Raw genomic sequence first — 20,997 nt, forward strand, 5'->3', positions numbered from 1 at the left:
AAAAAAAAAAAAAAAAAAAAAAAAGAAAAAGAAAAAAGAAAAAAAGAGAGTGAGACAATTAATTGTTTCTATAAGACACTCTAATTCAGAAGTGGTTTGTTGGATTACATTCCAGATTTAAAAGAAAATGTGGTATTGGCCTTGAGAAATAATTTTAGTGTACATGCATATATGTACTATGTACACCTGCCTGTGGAGACTATAGGACAAGCTCAGGTATGATTCCTCAGCCACTCGTTTTGAATTTAAGGTTCTCTTATAGGATCAGAGCTTACCCAGCATGCTAAGCTGGCTACCCACTGAAGTACAAGTGTGCACTTTTCTCTACCTACTTGCTCTGACAGGTCAAGTGCAGGCTGGTGTCTTGTTTTCTTAGGTATGAGTTATAAGGAGCAAACTCTTTATCTCCATGAATATTTTCAAGCTTTCAGAGCTTATCATAAACTTATATTCCCTCATGTGGTTAGGCCAGCAATGTTCCTTAGTTCTGCCTAAAGCCGACTGCTTCAGAAGCAAAGAGACTGAAGAAGTCCGGCCTGTCCTCAGACAATAGAACATACCCAGTGGTAATTGCTCCAAGTATTAAGCTCTAGTGATTTGAGGAAATGTGTGGTAACTCTGTTCATTATTGCAGTGTAGCAACCTTTGATTTTCCAGCACCTACCTAAATCATAGCATTTCTTACATTAGCCCAAATATATAAATCATTCACCTGAATGAGAAAAGCAAAAACAAAAACAAGCACACAAACAAACCCAAGATAGGTTGAGCCTGTATTGATTCTGTTTTGCACTTCTTGGAAAATAGTATTCTTTATATTTACCTCACCTAAACTCCTTGTAATCATGTGGGATAGCTGAGTACCAGAGAAAACCAAAAATTTTTCCTTAATATGTGTGTATTTTGTTCTCACTGGCTTCCTGTCTTCATTGGAAGCCAGTTAAGAAAGACAAATTATACCCATGAATTTGTGGAACTTTGTTTTTATAAAGCTACTGGAGATGTGTCTTCATTGTAGGGGAAGAAAATGCTTGTGAATACTTCATTTCAAACTAAGAAACTTCCCTGTTTTCTTTCAAAGTATACAAGAAAGGACGAGGATTTGCACCATAGTGTTGAACACAGAGATAATAGAAAAGGAGATGCAGCAACTCAGGAGCCCACTGAAGTAATCCCTGAGCATGTTCTGGACTCCTCCCTCAAAGCCCTGTGAGTGACTTGATTTAAGAATGTGTCCCCCAAATGTGATTGTTGCGGGAAAATTTTGTTGTTTTTGTTGTTTTGTTGCTAAACAAAGTGAGTAGAGAGAAAAATCTGAGATTGATTGTGACATTCTTAAGGCTACAAAAGAACTTCTCTGAAATCAACATTTAATTGGTCACCAACTGTTGTCTGTTAAATCTAGCAACCTCATATGGGGAAGAGTAATTTCCTAAGAATCTCTCAATTATGCTCATTTTAGAGAATAGACTTCATTTATCCCCTTTTTCTGAATTCCGTTAATTTGGAGAGAGTCACATTGTGTCTTGGGGGTACTTGGGTTACCTACCTGTCATATGAGTCCCTATATTACACTTCTGTATTCAGAAGTGCTCAGAATGAGTGTGGCTATGTGGAAGACTGAAACCTCTGTTTGACATCACAAAACACAAAATGGGTTCTTGGATTTCTCACTTTCTTTAAAATACTTTCTTGTGAATAGAGAAATAGTTTAGCAGTTAATACCACAAGAACACATGCTGTTCTTCAAGAGGACGTGAGATCAGTTCTAAGTGCCATGTTAACTGGCTAACAACTCCCTTTAACTTCAGCTCCAGAAAGATCTGAGGCCTCTGATAAACACACACACACACACACACACACAAATACACACACATATGCACACACACATATACATAACACATGCACACACACACATACACACAAACACATACCTCTGCACAGGTACATAAAAATATACAGATACATACACACAACTATGCATATACAAACACACATCCATATATACATATATACACAATAAAAAGACAGTTCAAAAAAAATTTTTTTAAAAAGTCTCTTCATGAAAAAAGTAGTTGTGTTTATCTTGAACCTGGGTATTTAAACATATTAGAGCATGCTAAACAAACTGTTCCTCCACCAATTTGTATCCCCAATGCCCCAAACATTGATTCACCCCATCTTATGATGGTGTAAGCTATAGTCTTAACACCAGCAATTGTGTAACTAATTTTGAGAATTTATTTTTGGAAATCATAGAATATCCAGATAAATGGCTGTGAATGAATGTCCAAACCTCCAATATCCTGACCCAGTTTCTCTCTTCCCTTTGCATGTCTTTTTCTTCCTTCTTTCTACTCCTATTTCAGCTCAGGACTCTAAGCTAGCCTATTTTCTGTAGTTCCTAAGTTTACTTGTTGCCCCTGCACCCTGCTTTCTGGCAATAATTAACCCTAATAGACCTTGTGGAGCTCCAACATTGAAAATATTCATTTCTCATAATAGATTAAGCAAAAGTTGCTAAATAATGATGATGGTAATAATTGTATAAAGAGTTTAAACACCAAATAAATTTTGAATCAGATTAGAATGCAGAGGAAAATTCAATTTTCCAATTTCCACTGCCAAGAAGAGAAACTACTGCAGGGCAAGATTCGATACAGGTCTGTTTGTAACTGAGCAGTGAGCCCTGTGTGCTATAACTAAAAATGAAACCAACACAGAGCACTAACTGGCACCCAGGTGCTTCATTTTCCACCAATATCTGTGCATTAGTGTTCCTTTCCTTTGTAACACGAATTATCTCTCTTTTATGACTGCACACACTTACTAAATGGGCTTTGCTGTAATTCTGAATTATTCTAAGATTATAACCCTGAAGCCTCTTACTTTTAAAACTTCCCTACTGAATGTATATTTTTTACTTGATAAAGAACTTACTCTCTATTACGACAGCATGAGTCAGGCATCATTTTCCCTTTATCCTTTTAGTGTCCTACTATGCTCTGTATGCCAGTCACACTGTCCTACTATGCTCTGTATGCCAGTCACACTGAACACATTCTGGAGAAGTCAGCTTTTCCATGGATGCCTTGAAGGGCACAAAGAAGTTTAACTACTATTCATGTTTGATCATGCCCAAGGTAGTTCTGATTGATAGAAATGACACACGAGGTACACATAGAAAAGCAACAGCTCAGCAGGTAACCTGCAGATTGGTAACCTTTGTCACAAATTCCATAGCTTCACTCGTTGGCCATGCTTTTGTGTTCAGTTCTTTCTATAAAAACCGCGAAAATCAAATACTAACTTTATCTTAGAAGGTATGTTCATCTTTTTTGGTATGGAAACAAATCTACTCTGTTCTCACTCTGTATACTATCCTTTCAGATTTGGTCTCAATACCTTTAACTGTCATATTCTCTCTTTAAGACAGACATTGCTGTGAACACTTAAGGATGAGTAGGAGTCAGTACATTGCCTCTAACTCTTAAGGTTGAGATCTGGAGGTCAAATTAAGAATGTTTCTCCTATGCAATCAAATATGTCACTTCATGACAGATGGCTTCTGAAACCACAGGGATTTATGCTGTTTCTTGAGTGACATGAATACAGTCTATACGATTTACTTCCTAAGAAGTTAGAAATTCATGAGCCATTATTTTATGTCATAAGTAATATAGAAATTTTTATTATTTATAAAAATGCTCATAGGTTAAGTAAAATAGGATTTAGTTGTTGAAAATGTTTGTCTCACACTTTACACCAAGTATTTTTGTGACCTTAATTTATTCTGACACATCTCTGAGTATCAGGCTTGATGTCAGGGAAAGTGCTGATGTTTGTGAGAAAGAGTTGCCTTGTGATGATAATTAGCAATCTTGATTGCTCTGTGTACCCCCACATCAGATCTCCTTTGTATGTTAGCCTCCTTTGTATGACTTTCATGCCTCATCTAGAACCTTTGCCTTGCATTTGATGATACAAATGAATTAATCAGTCCCTCCTCTCTAGACTTTGATGATTAGAATGACAAACTGGACATTGATGAGAAGTCAGGCCTCTTATCTGTTTTATTGGTGGTAAGTGTCAATTAGAGAACAAAGCTAACCTCTAAGATCAAAGTGCCTTTTTCATTCTCACTGTTCAACATATTTGGATTCATAAATGATAAATGGTCTATCAGTGGCAAGTCCATGCATCTAGTCATCCTCCCAGTCACCTTGGACTGTATCCTATATGTCTCTACTTCATCGTGTCACATTTATAAGACAAAGAAAAAAGAAGACAACACCCAAACCTAACAGGAGTCTGTTCATCCTCACGATGTGTCCCTGGATATCTGTGAACCCACCTTTGGAAGATGAAATCTAAAGAAGTCTCCCATGCTGACTGAATAAAAGAAAAATTAGAGGTTGCTGGGAATGTTCCATGAGAAGTCAGGCAGTTTTCAAGAATTTAGAGTGGTTAGAACATGCGTTCATATTTAACAGAGATAGGGAAGATCTACATCTGCTTCTCACTCACAGCAGTAAGGACACTTTCGGGATGGGTTTCTTATACTCCCCAAAGAAGGCAAGCATTATAGGAGTAAGTTCTACCTACCTATCATAGATTTCAGGTGCAGGAATGACATTGTCCCTTCCATTTCACAAGCCAAATCCAAGATCTCTTATGTCATCACACTCATGGAAAAAAATGGAAAGACTGGTCAGTGTAAAGAGGGTGGGGTGGCAGGCATGGGGAGGGGGGAGGCAACAGGGGTTTGTTTTTGTTGTTTTTGTTTGTTTCTTTGTTTTTTGGAGGGGAAACTGGGAATGGAGAAATTTACATGTAAATAAAGAAAATATCTAAAAAAAAAAAAAAAAAAAAAAAAAAGAGATGTAACATTTGTCCATACATAGCTCTGTTGAAGATCAAGGCACAGCAATGTGCCTGGAGCCAGAGACTCCTTCCTGCCCTTTCTTCCACTCACTGAAGAATGGGAAGCTATGGGATTTAATTTGTTATCATCTACATTACCACAACTGCAAAATAAATTGCCTAGAGATAATCTAGACACATTAGTAATGTACTAAAAATAGGAAAATATGAAAACAATATGATATAAATTACAACATTCTGACACCAGTTTGCATATGAGGCCATAACAGCATAATAACACTAAGGTACCAGGAAGAATGGATAAAGTCTGATGGACTAGAAAACACCACGGTTATCTCACAAAAAAAGGGGGGACTACATGGGACTAGGGGGATGCCTCAGCTTTTAAGTGTATGTGCTGTTCCAACATTGAATAATTAGAACTGTTACTACTGTTCTTATTTTATAAGTCTTATAATTTACCTTAACGTAAGCATAGAGAAGAATAGATCTAAGTGACTAACATGAGAACAAAATCCCAAAAGTAAATAGCTGGGAAGGGAACAGAATTATGGCTCAGAGATAGAGCACTGCCTGCTCTTCCAAAAGTCTTGGATTGTATTGGACTGGTGTTGATTCGCAGCATTCATATGACAGCTCACAATAGTCTATAACTCCTGTCCCAGGGAATATGAGCCCTCTTCCAGCCTCCACAAGTACTAAGTACATATGATGCTCAGGGATACATTCAGGCAAAACACCCATACACAATCCAGTAGTACCAGTTGTAATGTGATTCATTCTAGAATCCAAGTGGTACTTAGCACAGATTCAGGTCATGAGAAAAATGTAAACTTATTTTCTCAATAGGTATAGAAAAACATCTCACTGAAATTCAGTGTCCATTTGAGTTACAAATTTTCTTAACAAAGATTAAGATGTAATTTGCAAATTATGTAATCTTTGGTCAGAGAACAGCACCAAAGCAAACACCAGTCTACAGGTGGACAGGGACTTGATTTAAGATCTGCTTTTTGGTGGTGTTATTGTTGTTGTTGGTGGTGGTGGGTTTTTTATTATTATTATTATTATCATTGATTATTTTGCTTATTTACCTTTCAAATTTTACTCTCTTTCCCAGTTTCCTCCCCAAGAAGAGAAGTCCCCCTTCCAGACCCTCTCCCTTCTGCTTCCCTGAGGGTGCTCCCTCACCTACACACTCACTCCCACCTCACCCCACTGCCCTAGCATTCCTCTACACTGGGGCATTGAGCCTTCAAAGGACCAAAGGCCTCGCCTCCCTTTGATGCCAGACAAGACCATCCTCTCTCACATATGCAGCTGGAGCCATGGGTCCCTCCAAGTGTATTCTTTGGTTGGTAGGTTAGTCCCTGGGAGGTGTGAGGAGGTCTGGTTGGTTGATATTGTTGTTCTTCCTATGGGGTTGCAAACCCCTTCAGTTCCTTCAGTCCTTCCCCTAACTCCTCCATTGGGGTCCACCTGCTCAGTCCAGTGGCGAACGCATCTGTATAGGTAAGGCTCTGATGGAGCCTTTCAGGAGACATCCATATCAGGCTCCTGTCAGCAAGCACTTCTTGGCATCAGCAATAGTGTCTGGGTTTGGTGGCAGCATATGGGATGGATCTCTATGTGGGGGAGTCTCTTGGTGGCCTTTCCTTCAGTTTCTGCTCCACTCTTTGTCCCTGTCTTTCCTTCAGACAGGAACAATTTTGGGCTGAAAATTTGAGAAGGGTGGGTGGCCCCATCCTTTAATTGGGGCTGTGTATAACCTCTACAGATTCTCTTTCCCCTTTCTTGGGTATTTCAGCTAAGGTCATACCAGTTGGGTCCTGGGAGCCTCTTGCTTTCCTGGCGTTAAGACACTGTTTTATTGAGACTTTTTTTAAAAGCAAGTTATATGGTAGAATTATTTATTTATTCATTCACTTATTTTTCTGTTTGTTTATTATTAGATGTTTTCATTATTTACACTGCAAATTTTATCCCCTCCGAAAACCCCTTATCCCCTCCCCCTTTTCACTGCTCACTAGCACACCCACTCTTGCTTCCCTTTCCTGGCATTCCCCTACACTAGGGCTTTTCTCCACTGTAAAATTAAAAAAAAAATAGCACAAGTAAACAATTTTTCAGGGGACGAGTTGACAGCCAGGGCTCGAAATATCCTTTAAAGACACATCACACTCCAGTGACATGTTTCCTTCACCTGTCTCACTTCACACATCTCTAGCATCTCCCAACTCAGAATTTGTCTATTCATTAATTAAACTACAGATTACCTCAGAGACCAAAAGATCTTATTGAGAGATCCCATCCCAGACATATCCTTTTGTGTGCTTTATTAATCTCCTGGATGTCTCTGAGCTAATCAAGTTGTAAGAAACTTCACTGCAGACATGATTAACAGTCAAACCCATATGCTTTCCTTATCTTATTTTTAGTTAATTGATTGTGGTGGTAAATAGTCCTAACTCTATAGTTATGACAAGACTGTAACACACTTTTTAGACCAGGCTGGACTTAAATTTTCAGAAATACTCAGGTCTCTGCATTCTAAGTGCTGATATTATGTAGTCACAGGCTTTGAGTAAAACAGATCCCCCTCTATCATGCAGGTCAGCTGCAGGAGTTAAGAGAAAAGAACCATCCCACTCCTTTATGACTAACCATGGAAAGAAAATTCTGCTGACAGCTGCAACCGGAACATGAATATTTGCAAGGACCTCCATGGAGCAGTCCATTGCAGTTTCTGTAGCCACAGAGCCCACAGTGAATCAATTCCACTTTATTAAAACATTTCTTTAGATCTTCTGGATCACATACTCTCTCTGTCCCTCAGCTCTCTCCATTCTCTGTCCATTTGTGCTTTGTATGAAGAAATCTCTAGCCTCAAAGGGTTTGTATCTGTACAGAGAGCAAAATGAATATTTGTTTCTCTTAAGAAACAACACAGAAGGCAGATTTATTATACTGATAAAGTATAGTAATCATGATATTTACCATAAAATATTGACATCTTTCTTTCGAGTTTAGAAATAAAACTAGATAGGCTCTATGACAACTGATGCTTAGCATACAGAAGATTATAGGCAGCTTGAAAAATGAATGGGTGAATAAATGAATAAAAGCTGTAAGAGGTATATAGAGATTCAATTGAAAGAAACATTGCTGAGACATGATGTTTTTCTAATGTAAGCACTATTATTTTTAGTAAATAGCAAGAGTGACATCAAAAAGGTTAAACATTTTATATCATACATGTAAGTAATGATTTGAAAATGGTAAAAATTCTACTTTCATTGAAAATATAAACATCACTATTATGGTGGTCACACTATGATTCCATTGCTTGGTGGACATAGGTAGGTAGATCTGTATGAGTTTGAAGCCAGTGTGAACTATGTAATGAGTTGTAGGACATCCAGGACTATGTAGTGAGACAATGTCTCAAATGAGTAAGCAATCAATAAAACAAAACAAAACAAAACAAAAGAATGTGTCCATAAACTTAGACTTGTAAAATCACCATTGAGAAAGTCCTAACACTAAACTGATAACCATTAAATCCTGACCTAACAGATAAACAAAGCAAGCTATTAAACTGGATGCTATGCTAAAACGATTTATTAATGTATCCATATCAGTTTTCTCAAATAAAAATTTGGGACCAATTTTAATAACCAGACAAACAGATTCAAAGCCATCTAATATCACTATTCAGTCTCTTCAAGCAATCTCTCCCAAATCTACATACGTTTACCTGCAGTTCTCATTGAACCACAGAAGACCTCTGTGCTCTTCTATAAAACTGCTCATTCATTATCTTGACTATTGACTATCCATTCCCATGCTTGCTATGTCTTAAGCTTTCTAAGACTTCAGCTTTTTATCTTCCTTGTAGTTTTTTAAGACAGGGTCTTTCAATGTAGCCCAAGCTGACCTTGAATTCATTATCCTCCTTCCATATACACATATAGCATCATACTCAGTTTTATCCTGTGTACCAAAATTACCACAAAGAAAACTATATTAGGAGCCAATTGATGTGATGCACACCAGTTGTTCATGCCATTCAGAATGCTGAAATGGGAAGGTCACTTCAGCTCCAACTGATATATACATATATATATACATATACATGTATATGTATGTATACATATGTATATGTATATATGTATATATATGTATAGATAAACATATAAACATTCCTACAATTTATATTTTATGTTTTATCACTTAATATACAGACATAGACTTACATGTAAATATTATAATTAGTTTTAAATACCTATATAACTTCATTACTTAATATTAGGATATATGTGTGCCTTTTGTAAACATATATAGTTTGTAAATAATGCTTAAATACAATACAATGTATTTATACATATGCACACATAAAAGAGAAATAAAGCAAGCTTCTCTTTCTAAAACTAGTATGTACCCATTTGTTGCTCCTCATTTATGCTGTGGCCTAAACTTGTAAAGATGATCAATAAATGTCTGGCTGATTTTTAACTGATGTTAGTTTTAAAAAGCAGGCAAACAGGAAACTATATATTTCCCTTTTTAAAATTTACTATAATAAGTAGCTCTGTCATTTCACCACTCAATAGATATTTATCAGCAGTGACTTAGTCACACATATCAATAAAACCTTTTAGACCCTGTTTCATAACATACTCATTCAAGATGAGAAGAGGTGTATATATTCTGCCCCTAAGAATTTGTATTGATTCCAACTTCACCAGTCAAATATTATTACAAAGAAATAGAGAAGTGATGCAGTTGCCTTAACCACAGTCATTCTCTCACATTCATTCCCTCATCTAGCATGGCTGGGGCATTTATCTTGAGTCACACCAACTTAAAAAAAGCCAGAGCCTTAAATAACTCAAGGGTGCTAAGCAAATTTTCAGGTAATTGCACTGTTGCTATGATGTAAGAATGTGATTGACAAGACATTAAGCTTGAACAATACAATTGAAACACAAATACAGCCAGATATATGGTGGTCATCCCTGTACTGGCTGGTTTTATGTGTCAACTTGACACAGGCTGAAGTAATCACAGAGAAGTGAGCTTCAGTTGGAGAAGTGCCTCCATGAGATCCAGCTGTGGGGCATTTTCTCAATTAGTGATCACCGGGGTAGAGCCACTTGTGGGTGGTGCCATCCCTGGGCTGGAAGTCTTAGGTTCTATAAGAGAGCAGGCTGAGCAAGCCAGGAGAAGCAAGCCAGTAAAGAACATCCCTCCATGGCCTCTGCATCAGCTCCTGCTTCCTGACCTGCTTCAGTTCCAGTCCTGACTTCCTTTGGTGATGAACAGCCATGTAGAAGTAAGCCAAATAAACCCTTTCCTCCCCAACTTGCTTCTTGATCATGATGTTGTGCAGGAATAGAAACCCTGACTAAGACAATCCCCAAGATGTTGTTTACATTGTAGCTAGATGTAAGTAATCACTTGGCTGCTAATGTAAGGTCCCCCTTAGCTGCTGATAAAGTTCCTATGGGTCCAATTTGACTTTTCAAGTATGCATCAACTCTTTCATTTCATAGATATTTGACTTCCTATATAATTGGAATGTTGAATAATTATGACAATATGTTCTAAAAGCCTGAAAGTTAACAAGCATCAAAAATTGTCCAATTATAGTAATCTTGTTAACTGGCATTCCTTGTAAACTTCCTCCCTTTTTCCTCCCTCCCTCCCTCCCTCTCTTTGTCTTGTCCTCCATTGCTTTCTCTTTTCATCTCTCACATTCGTTTTTTTCTTGCTTGCTTCCTTCCTTCTTTCCTTCCTTCCTTCCCTGCCAAGTTAAATGGTTTTAGCATAACAATTTTCACAAAGAAGCCACAAAAATATATTAAGAGAAATATTGTTTTTAAAGAAAAAAAACATACTGTTGTAATTAATTAAAAATTAAAACTTTAGTTATATTTGTTGTAAATATAATATTACAATTACATCTCAAACAATGAAAGAAATCTGCTAAATTAAGTTAAAACCAGATAAAGTGGATATGTCCAAAAAGTCTCCAAGGATAGGAAATCTGTAAATGAGGAAAGTATTTGAAGAATAAAGGGTATCAGAGTTCATGTCCAGGTTAGACTAAATCTAGATAGACACAAACATGAAAATGTATCTCAACATACATACATACATACATACAAACATACATACATATATACATACATACAAACACTTACATGCATACACACACATACATACATATACATACGTATATAGAAGTAAAAATCAGAATAATATTTTATTGAAAACAAGGCTAATAATAAATTTTCACTCCTAATCAGAGAAGTTAGAACCTCATCATCTAACCACTAACTCCAATCCATGAGAATTTAAATGTTTTTTTTAATTGCATTTACTTATTCATTTTGGTACACTTGGCATGTTCTTACGATGGTGTTCATGCAGAAATCAGATGTCGACCTGCAGGAGTCTGTTATTTCCTTCTATCTGGTGGGCTCTGGGGCTCTAGCTAAGATTATGGGCTGGCCAGCAAGTTCCTCTACAAGCTAAGTTATCTCAGGATCCCCAAAATAAGACCTTATTAAATAATAATGAAATAATTAAGACAAATTAATGATTTTTCCTCAGAAATTTAGTTACTAAAAATGACACATTGAGCCAGTGAAAAGGTTTTTTTTTTTTTAATTATATACCCTACTTCCTATTAGAGAGCACTGAGTCTTTAACCAACAAAATACAAATTATTTTCTACATAGTATACCTGGAAATTTGCAGATTATGGCAATACAATACTCTTCATATTTCTGTTGAACAAATTAAAAGTCAATGAGTTCATAATATCTGTATATAATCCAGGATGTAGCCAATCGATTTTTCCTTGAATCTTTGCTTTAACACCTTGTCTGTCCTCTATATTCACATAGAAACTCTCAGGACTAACTTACTCTGAGGGAAACCCTAATTTCAGATAAATGCAGAAAGAAATGTCAATCACCAGTCATATTTATTCAGAAAATTAAAATCAGCATCAAAGATAGGCATGCTCACATCTCCATTGAATATAGGATAAGCTGCTAAAGTTCTACAAGCAGAAAATGTCACAAGAACTATTTTCATCATAGGGAAATTGAGGTTTTGTTACGAGTTCAGAGTAAAAACTAAATGTATGGATCAACCTATTTATTGATCTATTTATATGTCCATCTAGCTGTGCATATAAATAAGCATTTCCCCAAACAAGAATGTTTCTCTTTGTTTTATTTGTTTGTTTGTTTGTTTTGTTGTTGTTGTTCAGAAAGTGTGGTGGATGAAAATATCAGGTTTCTAAAAGAAAACACCATGTGTCAATGTAAATAGATTTTCTGTTCTTTTCAACACAAAACCTAGGGAAGGGGAAGGAAACTTAATGAGAAATAGAGTCCAATGTGTGTGGAAACTCACAGTTGAGGGTGAATGCCACAGACTAGGAAAAAATAAAAAAGGTCCTTCTAGATCTTTCCATTCTGAGTAAGATGCAGAACAGAAACAGAATTTATTAACCCAATAGAGACAGTAGGAGTTATTCAGAGCTATTGTTTGTCCAGTGATGATCACTCTTGAATCTATCTTTCAAAACTACTCCAAAGGCACATTATAAATGACTTCAAGTAACTAGAGATAAGGCAGGGGCTGGGCAAGACTCGTGTAAGGAAGAGAAGATTGGGATACAGCTAATGGCCTGTTCCTCTCTGAAATCATTATTCTGGCAAAGATGTCTAATAATGAAGGAATTGCCCAGGAATACAGACAGTGAGCATCAGATAGCATCTTGTGGTATATTAGCTGAACATCAGAGCGAGTGTGTTGGTATGTGAGATGAACTTCAGATGGCCTGTAGTATCATGTGGGATAAGCTTCAGATAGTTTATAATGGTGTAAAAGAACTATAGCCCAAAACCATGAGACATTGATATAATCACTTGTGCTTATCTCTTATCTGACTTACTTCTTCATCAGAGTCTGAGAGAACTCTAGTTATCTTAACCTGTAGACTATGGCAAAAATTAATTAGGACACATTTCGGGAATGTACAACCAATTTTGTTGTGATCCTGACCAATTGGAATGTATCATATCCTCTCAGGTTTTGAACTGGTAAGTTCTATACAGAAGGTAGGCTAGAAAAAAAAAGGTGTGTTGGATCACAACCCCATTCTGCCTACAAGTCACCATAGCCTCTGTGTGCCTTATTTCCTTATCTGTACAGAAGGAAGACAATGCATTTCTTGTGTTGTTTTGAGGAACAAAGTAGGACAAAATGTGATAAAAGTTGGGCGGAGGGTTATGTAATGCTTCTTTTTAAAAATTGGGTATTTTAATCTCAAGAATATATGTAACAAAATCAAGTAATTCTCTATAAAGTAAATAATCCTCACATGCTACAAATGTTCAATACCATGTAATACAAGGAACCATTAATATGTGCTTGATATTTAAAGGGACATTTAAAATACTTGCCAATGAGTGCCAAGTGCAACCCAGAATGGGAACTTACTTTGAGAAAATATGTGAAAACAAATGAATGAAACTTGTGGTGTGGTGGAATTTGAATATATACCATCTTTAAATTCTCAGCATGTTATCTTAGTTTATTTTCTGATTTTGACAGTTGCTCTGTAGCCATGTAAATATGTTCCTCATGTATATATCCCTATAAATGTTCCTTAAGAAATGATTTGAATACCTAGGGGAAATCTTCTGGCATCAATTTCTTCAGTCACTGATGAAAGATATCTCAGCTGACTTGAGAACATTTCCTTACCAGAGAAAATTATATATAGTTGCTGCATGCAGTGTTGGTGTAACTACTGGCCAGTGAGTCCAGTGCCTAGAACTCTAACGAGAGGTTTTCATACTGGACTTGTCCACAGACTCACTTCTTCCTCTGACTCATGCTACCTCGTCCCTCTGCTCTTTGTTGTTGGTTAATTTTATATAGCAAAAGCTGTCTCAAGGGTTTGATTTCAGAAAACCAAATTTGCAAATGCAAGGATGAGAAGCAATCTGAGAAATAGAGAAATAAAATGATTTTTTTGCAGTTAATGTATTTTACATTTCTTATAGGACCACATTGATTGTGAGAGGGTCAAATGTCTTGGTAGCATTACACCAAGAACTAAACCACTGATAGCATTCACTACATATAGGAAAAACTGAAGCTACATGACAATGTTTTTGGGTAAGCACTGCTTAGTGGTCTGGGTGATGTAGAGAAAGCTGTAGGTATGTGATGAAGAGGAAGTCAGGTGTGAACTTAAACAACTTCTCTTTTTTGGCATATTAGGAGTTGTCTCTAGTTGTCCCAATAACATAAAAAGAAAATATTAGAAATTACTAAGTATCCTCTTTAAATGGTTAATCACCCAAGAAACAACTGCTTGACATAAAGATATATTTACATAAATGCCTTGAAAAGAAAATCCTGAAACCTTTAACACATTGGGAAGACCTACCTAGACTTACTGCTGAAAAGATTTTGATCCAGCAGACTTCTCAAAATACATTAGAGTCTATAACTGTGACCTATCCCTGACTATTGAGCTACTACCAACCACACATTGGAGGGAAACATAGAAGAAAGTGTCTTCTCAGAGTATGCTTCCTTCTTTTAGATATACCCTACATAAGAGATTAAATTGCCTGTGACCCACTGAGGAATATCCTTATCAGATAAGGGGAAAAAACACTTGACTTGGGATTGTGCTCTGTGTGTGTGTGTGTGTGTGTGTGTGTGTGTGTGTGTGTGTGTAATATGAGGGTGCCTAACAAAGACACTAACATTAAAACATTTAACTGGGAAGATTTTCATGATGTAAGAAAGTCCTATTTTGAACTTATTTAAATCTTTTGGAAGGTTTTTCAAACATGATGTAGGAATCTAACTCAGTAGGTAAGAGTGTTTTCCAGGAAGCTCAGTGACTTGAATTTATTTTGTGGAACCACATGCTAGATGTAGAAAAAAAAAATCCTACAAGTTGTCTTCTGATGTACACACATATGTGCATATGCTGACAAGTGAAATAAATGCACATGATTTTAACAATAAAAAAGAATTATGGTGAGTAATTATTAAAGAACATATTCTATAAAGTGATTTCCTCTTATAAAAGTATAGGACTTCCTAGAAAAGACAGAGAAAGAAATAGCAAAGACTGAAGAACAGTAATCATGCTAGCATATACACAATACATTCCCAGGAGACTGTCTAGGTGACCAAGTTTCTTAGAGTAAACCTAAGGGCAAATAGCAAAAGCTACAATGAATGAGATACTCAATGCTGGTTTCCCTTGGTAGGCCAAAATTGATATTAGAGGATTATGCTAAAATCCTGACTTACACATAGCAATACAAACAATCATCACATGCTACAAATGTTCAATACCATGTAAGGTATTGTGGGGAAATAAAAATCTATTATCTTTAAAAGCCATGGAAATGGCAGTGTTATAAAAAGCAGTAAATCTAAAGTGTTTGCTAATGGGACATGAACCACATATAATTATAGGACAGTTAATAGAATAGAGTATAGGTTCACATAATACAGTATTTCCACTTTGTTATCAATTAATTTTATTCTTTCCTCATCATCAGTACTCACTGTTCTACTAGACTTTTGAGATAATCTATTGAACGTGTTAATCTGGAACCATCATTTGGAGTGCGGTAAGAACCTAAATTAGGTGCTCTAATCCAAGACTTTTATAATATAATATGTCTAACAAGAACATTACTGATATCCAGGTAAAAGGGGATGATAGCAGCTGTGTCCCACCTTCCTTTCATATTTAATTCATCCTGAAGGAAGACATTACATTTTTTACAAGAATCACACTATGAGTCATGCTAAAGGAAAGCTGTGAACTTTCACTTCCTTGTGTCCAAAACCTATAGGTAGAAAAGCTAGACGATATGCTGGTTAAGCCTCTGATCTCATTATAAGTTAGTTGAATGCCAGCAATTATTTAAAGAAAATTAGATTATCTGTGCAGGAAAATTTGGTCTACTAATATCAATGAACTCTACTAGAAGCTCCATAAGTGTTTATTAGTTTCTCTTTGCTGTAGGGTGACAAGTACAGAAGAGACATTGGCATCCACAATAGTGTCTGGGTTTGGTGACTGTATATGGGATGAATACCCAGGTGGGGCAGTCTCAGGATGGTCTGTCCTTCAGTCCCTGCTCCTCACTTTTCCTCTGAATCTCCTCCCATGTGTTTTTTGTTCCCACTTCTAAGAAGAACTGAAGTATCTATACATTGGTCTTCCTTCTTCTTGAGCTTCATTTGGTGTGTGAATTGTATCTTGGGTATTCTGAGCATCTGAGCTAATATCCTCTTATCTGTGAGCATATGCCATATGTGTTCTTATGTTATTAGGTTACCTCACTCAGGATGAAATTTTCTAGTTCCATCAATTTGCCAAAGAATTTCATGAATTCATTGTTTTTAATAGCTGAGTAGTATTCCATTGTGTAAATGTACCACATTTTCTGTATCCATTCCTTTGTTGAGGGATTTCTGGGTTCTTTCCAGCTTCTGCCTATTATAAATAAGGCTGCTATGAACATAGGATTACATGTGTCCTTATTACATGTTGGAGCATATTCTGCGTATATGCCAAGGAGTGGTATAGCTGGGTCCTTAGGTAGTACTATGTACAATTTTCTGAGGAGCCACCAAACTGATTTCCAGAGAGGTTTACCAGCTTGCAATCCCACCAGCAGTGGAACCTGATGTAGTTGACTCCTGAGAGGCTTAGCCAAGTGCCTGACAAATACACAGGTAGATGCTTTCAGCCAACCATTGGCCTGAGCACAAGGTCTCCAATGGAGGAGCTACAGAAAAGACCGAAGGAGTTGAAGGGTTTTGCAGTCCCTTAGGAGGAACAGCAATATGAACCAACCACTACTCCCAGAGCTCCCAGCGACTAACCCACCAAGCAAAGAGTACACATTGAGGGACCCCTGGCTCCAGCTGCATATGTAGCAGAGGATGGCCTTATCTGGCATCAGTGGGAGGAGAGGCCCTTGCTCTCATGAAGGCTCGATGCCCTAGTGTAGGGAAATGCCAGGACAGGGAAGCAGGAGTGGGTGGGTTGCTGAGCAGGGTGAGGAGGGATGGGATGGGGGGTAGGTTTGGAGGGGAACCAGGAAAGAGGATAACATTTGAAATGTAAATAAAGAAAATATCTAATGGAAAAAAAGAGGAGACCTTGGGGATGAGTTAGTCAGGCCTTTGAGGATAATAATTTTGGGTATACTCTGTGTAATCCATTGAGATTTAAAAAGTTAATCAAAAGAGAATATGGGTTGTAGAAAGAGAAAGGTGAGCATTCTTACCACCCCAGAGTTAATATCCTGTTGACAACTATTTCACTTTGACTCTTCTCCTTCTAAGTTCCTGCTTGGGCATAAAAGCTTAATGGAATCCCCAAAGGTCAGTTGTCCAAATGTTTATTAGGGTGGAGATATCAAAAGTCTATTTTAGAGTACATTATACATGGATCTGTGCTTCCCATAATCCTTTGGGGGAGAAGGATGCAAAACTGTTTGAATGGCTCACATAAAATCAGAGAAGAGTACCCAATAGGATCTGCCCTCCTCACTGTTCCTTTGCATCCTCTACCCAAATGCTAAGTGCCACGGAGTCCCAGAAACTGGCCAAGTCAGCCTGATACGGAGATTTCATACTTCTGATTTTTCCTGTGAGAATTAGAAATAATGAGAGATGCTATAAGAACATTAGCTTGATGGTCAGAAAAGGAGTGACAGCCTCTCAGAAGGGGGAGCAGAGAATCTTAGTTTGGGCCTGGACATTAGTTGTAAGCTTTAGATGATAAGCTTACACATTTAGCCACACAACCAGTTATGCCAGCTCCATAAATAAAATTGGCCAACAATGCAAGTAGACCTTAATGTCATGACCAGTGATCCTTTTAATGACACTTTCTAGACAATGAGGTAGTAGAACAAGGAAGTACTTACACACTCTGTTCCTTCACCAAATGCCATTCACAGCATATACATATACATAGTCATAAGTAAACACAGAGCCTCAACAAGCTGCAAGAAGCATCATATGCCGGGTCAGTTAGGGCAGTGTTGGAGCTCCTGGACAGTCCAATAAAAGAAGGGGTACCTGCAGAAATCCATATACAGCTGAAGAAGTTTATATTTCCCCAAGCTTCATGTGCCAAAACTATATACCCACGCTAAGACTCTACACATGACCTTTGGATTGACCATTTATAGATAGACTTTAGGAAAAGTTAAAGTTGCTTATGAAACATGTATTGTTGCCATCCTAAAAGCCGCATGAACAGCATGGAATCCAATATGGGATCTAAAGTTTCTCCATCCATCTGTTGCTAATTAAAAAGTATGCCAAGGAACATATGGCCATGAAACTATCCGGAAAGGAAACAATGAATGAGCAAGAGTGAACTAAGGACAGATCTAAGTCCTTCTGTTCTCATTAAGTAGTTGTCAGATCCTCTAAGGGAAATATAACTGAGAAAAAAAAAGCACCATTCAGAGCACACAGCCCATGGTGTTCTTATGTCTCAGTGTTTTCATGATAATTTTGACATCCAGTGCATACATTATATTACGGGGCATCCACTAATAAGGTATTATTAGTCTTTCTTTGTATAAATGTATGGCAGGTATATATAGCATATATGCACCTATTTTATTAGTATCCATTTTCTTCTCACTGGGTGGGAGTCTTAAATAGTTTTATCTTCCTAACTCATCTCTTCCAATTCTAATGAATTGCAGATAAATTAAGAAATAAACAAAGAAAAATCAATAAGCACAGTTTGGGCTTCACTTACACACACGTGCACTAAGTTTGGACCAATACAAATTAACATGGGCTCTGAGTAAGGGGGACTGCATATCCACGAAGGCTTCCGTAATTTTACTTTTTTTTTTTTTGAAAAACAATAAACACATAATGAGATAACATCACTGCTACTAGATTACAGTTGGTAGTAAAGTAGGTTCGAGGGTACATAATGAAAACACATCACTATTAGATTATAGTTGGTATAGTAAAGTAGGTTCAAGGGCAGAATGAACACTGTTAGCCTCATCATGAATTCAGAGGTTACTGCCATGCTGCTAGCCCAGACTTTTTGGCACCTTTGATTCCTAGGTTGTAGATATAGTGAAAACAAAACAAAACAAAACAAAAAACAAAAACAAAACAAAACAAAAAAACAAAAATGAAACAAAGCAAAAGAAAAAAAAGCAGAACAAAACAAAAAACAAGCAAGCAATCAGTAAAAGCCTGCTGTGTCTGGGTGAAGCAGGTCTGGGTCTGTTACTTCAATTCTTCTTCTAAGAGCCATAGACTTGGTAGTGTAGGTATGACTAGTATCACATAAGCAGACCATTGTTTTATTTTCATAGTACTGTGAGTCACTGAAATTGTGATAAAGATTGTCCCTATACTTTTTTTGAGACTAGTCTTCAAATTCAACCTAGAATGTCATGAGTTGAAGGTTTTTTTTTCTTGTTTTTCTTCTACTGGTTTCCTCTCTGAGAACGCCCCATCCCACTCCCTCTCCCTGCCACCATGTGGGTGCTCCCCCACCCACACACTCATTCCCATCCCATCATCCTAGCATTCCCCTATGCTGGGACATCAAGCCTTCACAGGACCAAGGGCTTCCCCTCCCTTTGATGCCAGACTAGGCCATCCACTGCTACATATGTGGCTGGGGGCCATGGACCACTCCATGTGTAGTCTTTGATTGGTGGTGTAGTCCCTGGGATCTCTGGAGCATTTGGTTGGTTGATATTGTTGTTCTTCCTATGGGGTTGCAAACCCCTCAGCTCCTTCATTCCTTTCTCTAAGTCCTCCATTGGAGACCCTGTGCTCAGTCCAATGGTTGGCCGTGAGTATCTGCCTCTATTTGTCAGGCTCTGGCAGGGACTCTCAGGAGACATCAGTTTCAGGCTCCTGTCAACAAACACTTCTTGGTATCCACAATAGTGTCTGATTTTGTTGGCTGCATATGGGATGGACCTCTAGGTCGGGCAGTCTCTGGACAACCTTTCCTTCAATCTCTGCTCCACTCTTTGACCCCATATTTCCTTTAGACAGTAGCAATTCTGGATTAAAATTTTGAGAATGGTGGGTGGCCCTATCCCTCAACCAGGGCTGTGCTTAACCTCTGGATATAGTCTCTACAGGTTTGCTCTCCTCTTTGTTTAGGTATTTAAGCTAATGTCATCTCCACTGGGTCCTGGGAGCTTCTTTCTTTCCTAGTGTCTGGGACTTTCTCTTGGCTATCACTAGTTCCCCATCTCCCATTGCTACATACCTCTGTTTAATTTCATTTCCATCTCCTCCCACACCTTATCCTGTCCCCTTTTTCCTCCCTTCCTCCCCTCTTCCTCCCAAGTCTCGCCCACCTTCTACCTCCTGTGATTATTTTGTTCCCCATTCTAAGTAGGACTGAGGCATCCACACTTTGAGTTGAAGTTTCAACTACTGTACATGTATTTGAGGATGGTAACACTGAAGACGGAACCCTTCAGAATGATATGCAGAAGAGTCAGATCAAAGGCAGCTTAGGACTCACCCACCATCCTTCACAGCTCTTAACTGAAAACAATTTGCATCAGCATGAATGAGCAAATCTGTAAGTTCAGTCTCCTGCCACCAATATGATCCAGCTGTTGAAACCATCCACTTAAAGGTCTTAATATTATGAACTTATATTAGTTTGGTACTGTATATGTCTTTACTAACTATAAGAAATGGATTTGGACAAGTGTCTTATATTCGGAAACTTTGAAAGGAGTAAAAGAAACCCAGTATTACAGCAGTGTTCACCTCATTACTCATGGGAAACCTGAATAGATTCACTACTACTAGTGCAAATTAAGAACTAAATTACTGGGCTGCAGTGATTGCTTAATAGATAAGAGCACTGGCTGCCCTACCAGAGGACCTGGACTCAATTCCCAACACCTAAATGGCAGTTCACAACTGTCTGTTATTCGTGTTCCATGTGGTCTGATACTCTCATACACACATATACAACCAAAACACCAATATATATATATATATATA

This window comes from Mastomys coucha, unplaced genomic scaffold (genome assembly GCF_008632895.1).
Source record: "Mastomys coucha isolate ucsf_1 unplaced genomic scaffold, UCSF_Mcou_1 pScaffold11, whole genome shotgun sequence".
Classification (NCBI taxonomy): domain Eukaryota; kingdom Metazoa; phylum Chordata; class Mammalia; order Rodentia; family Muridae; genus Mastomys; species Mastomys coucha.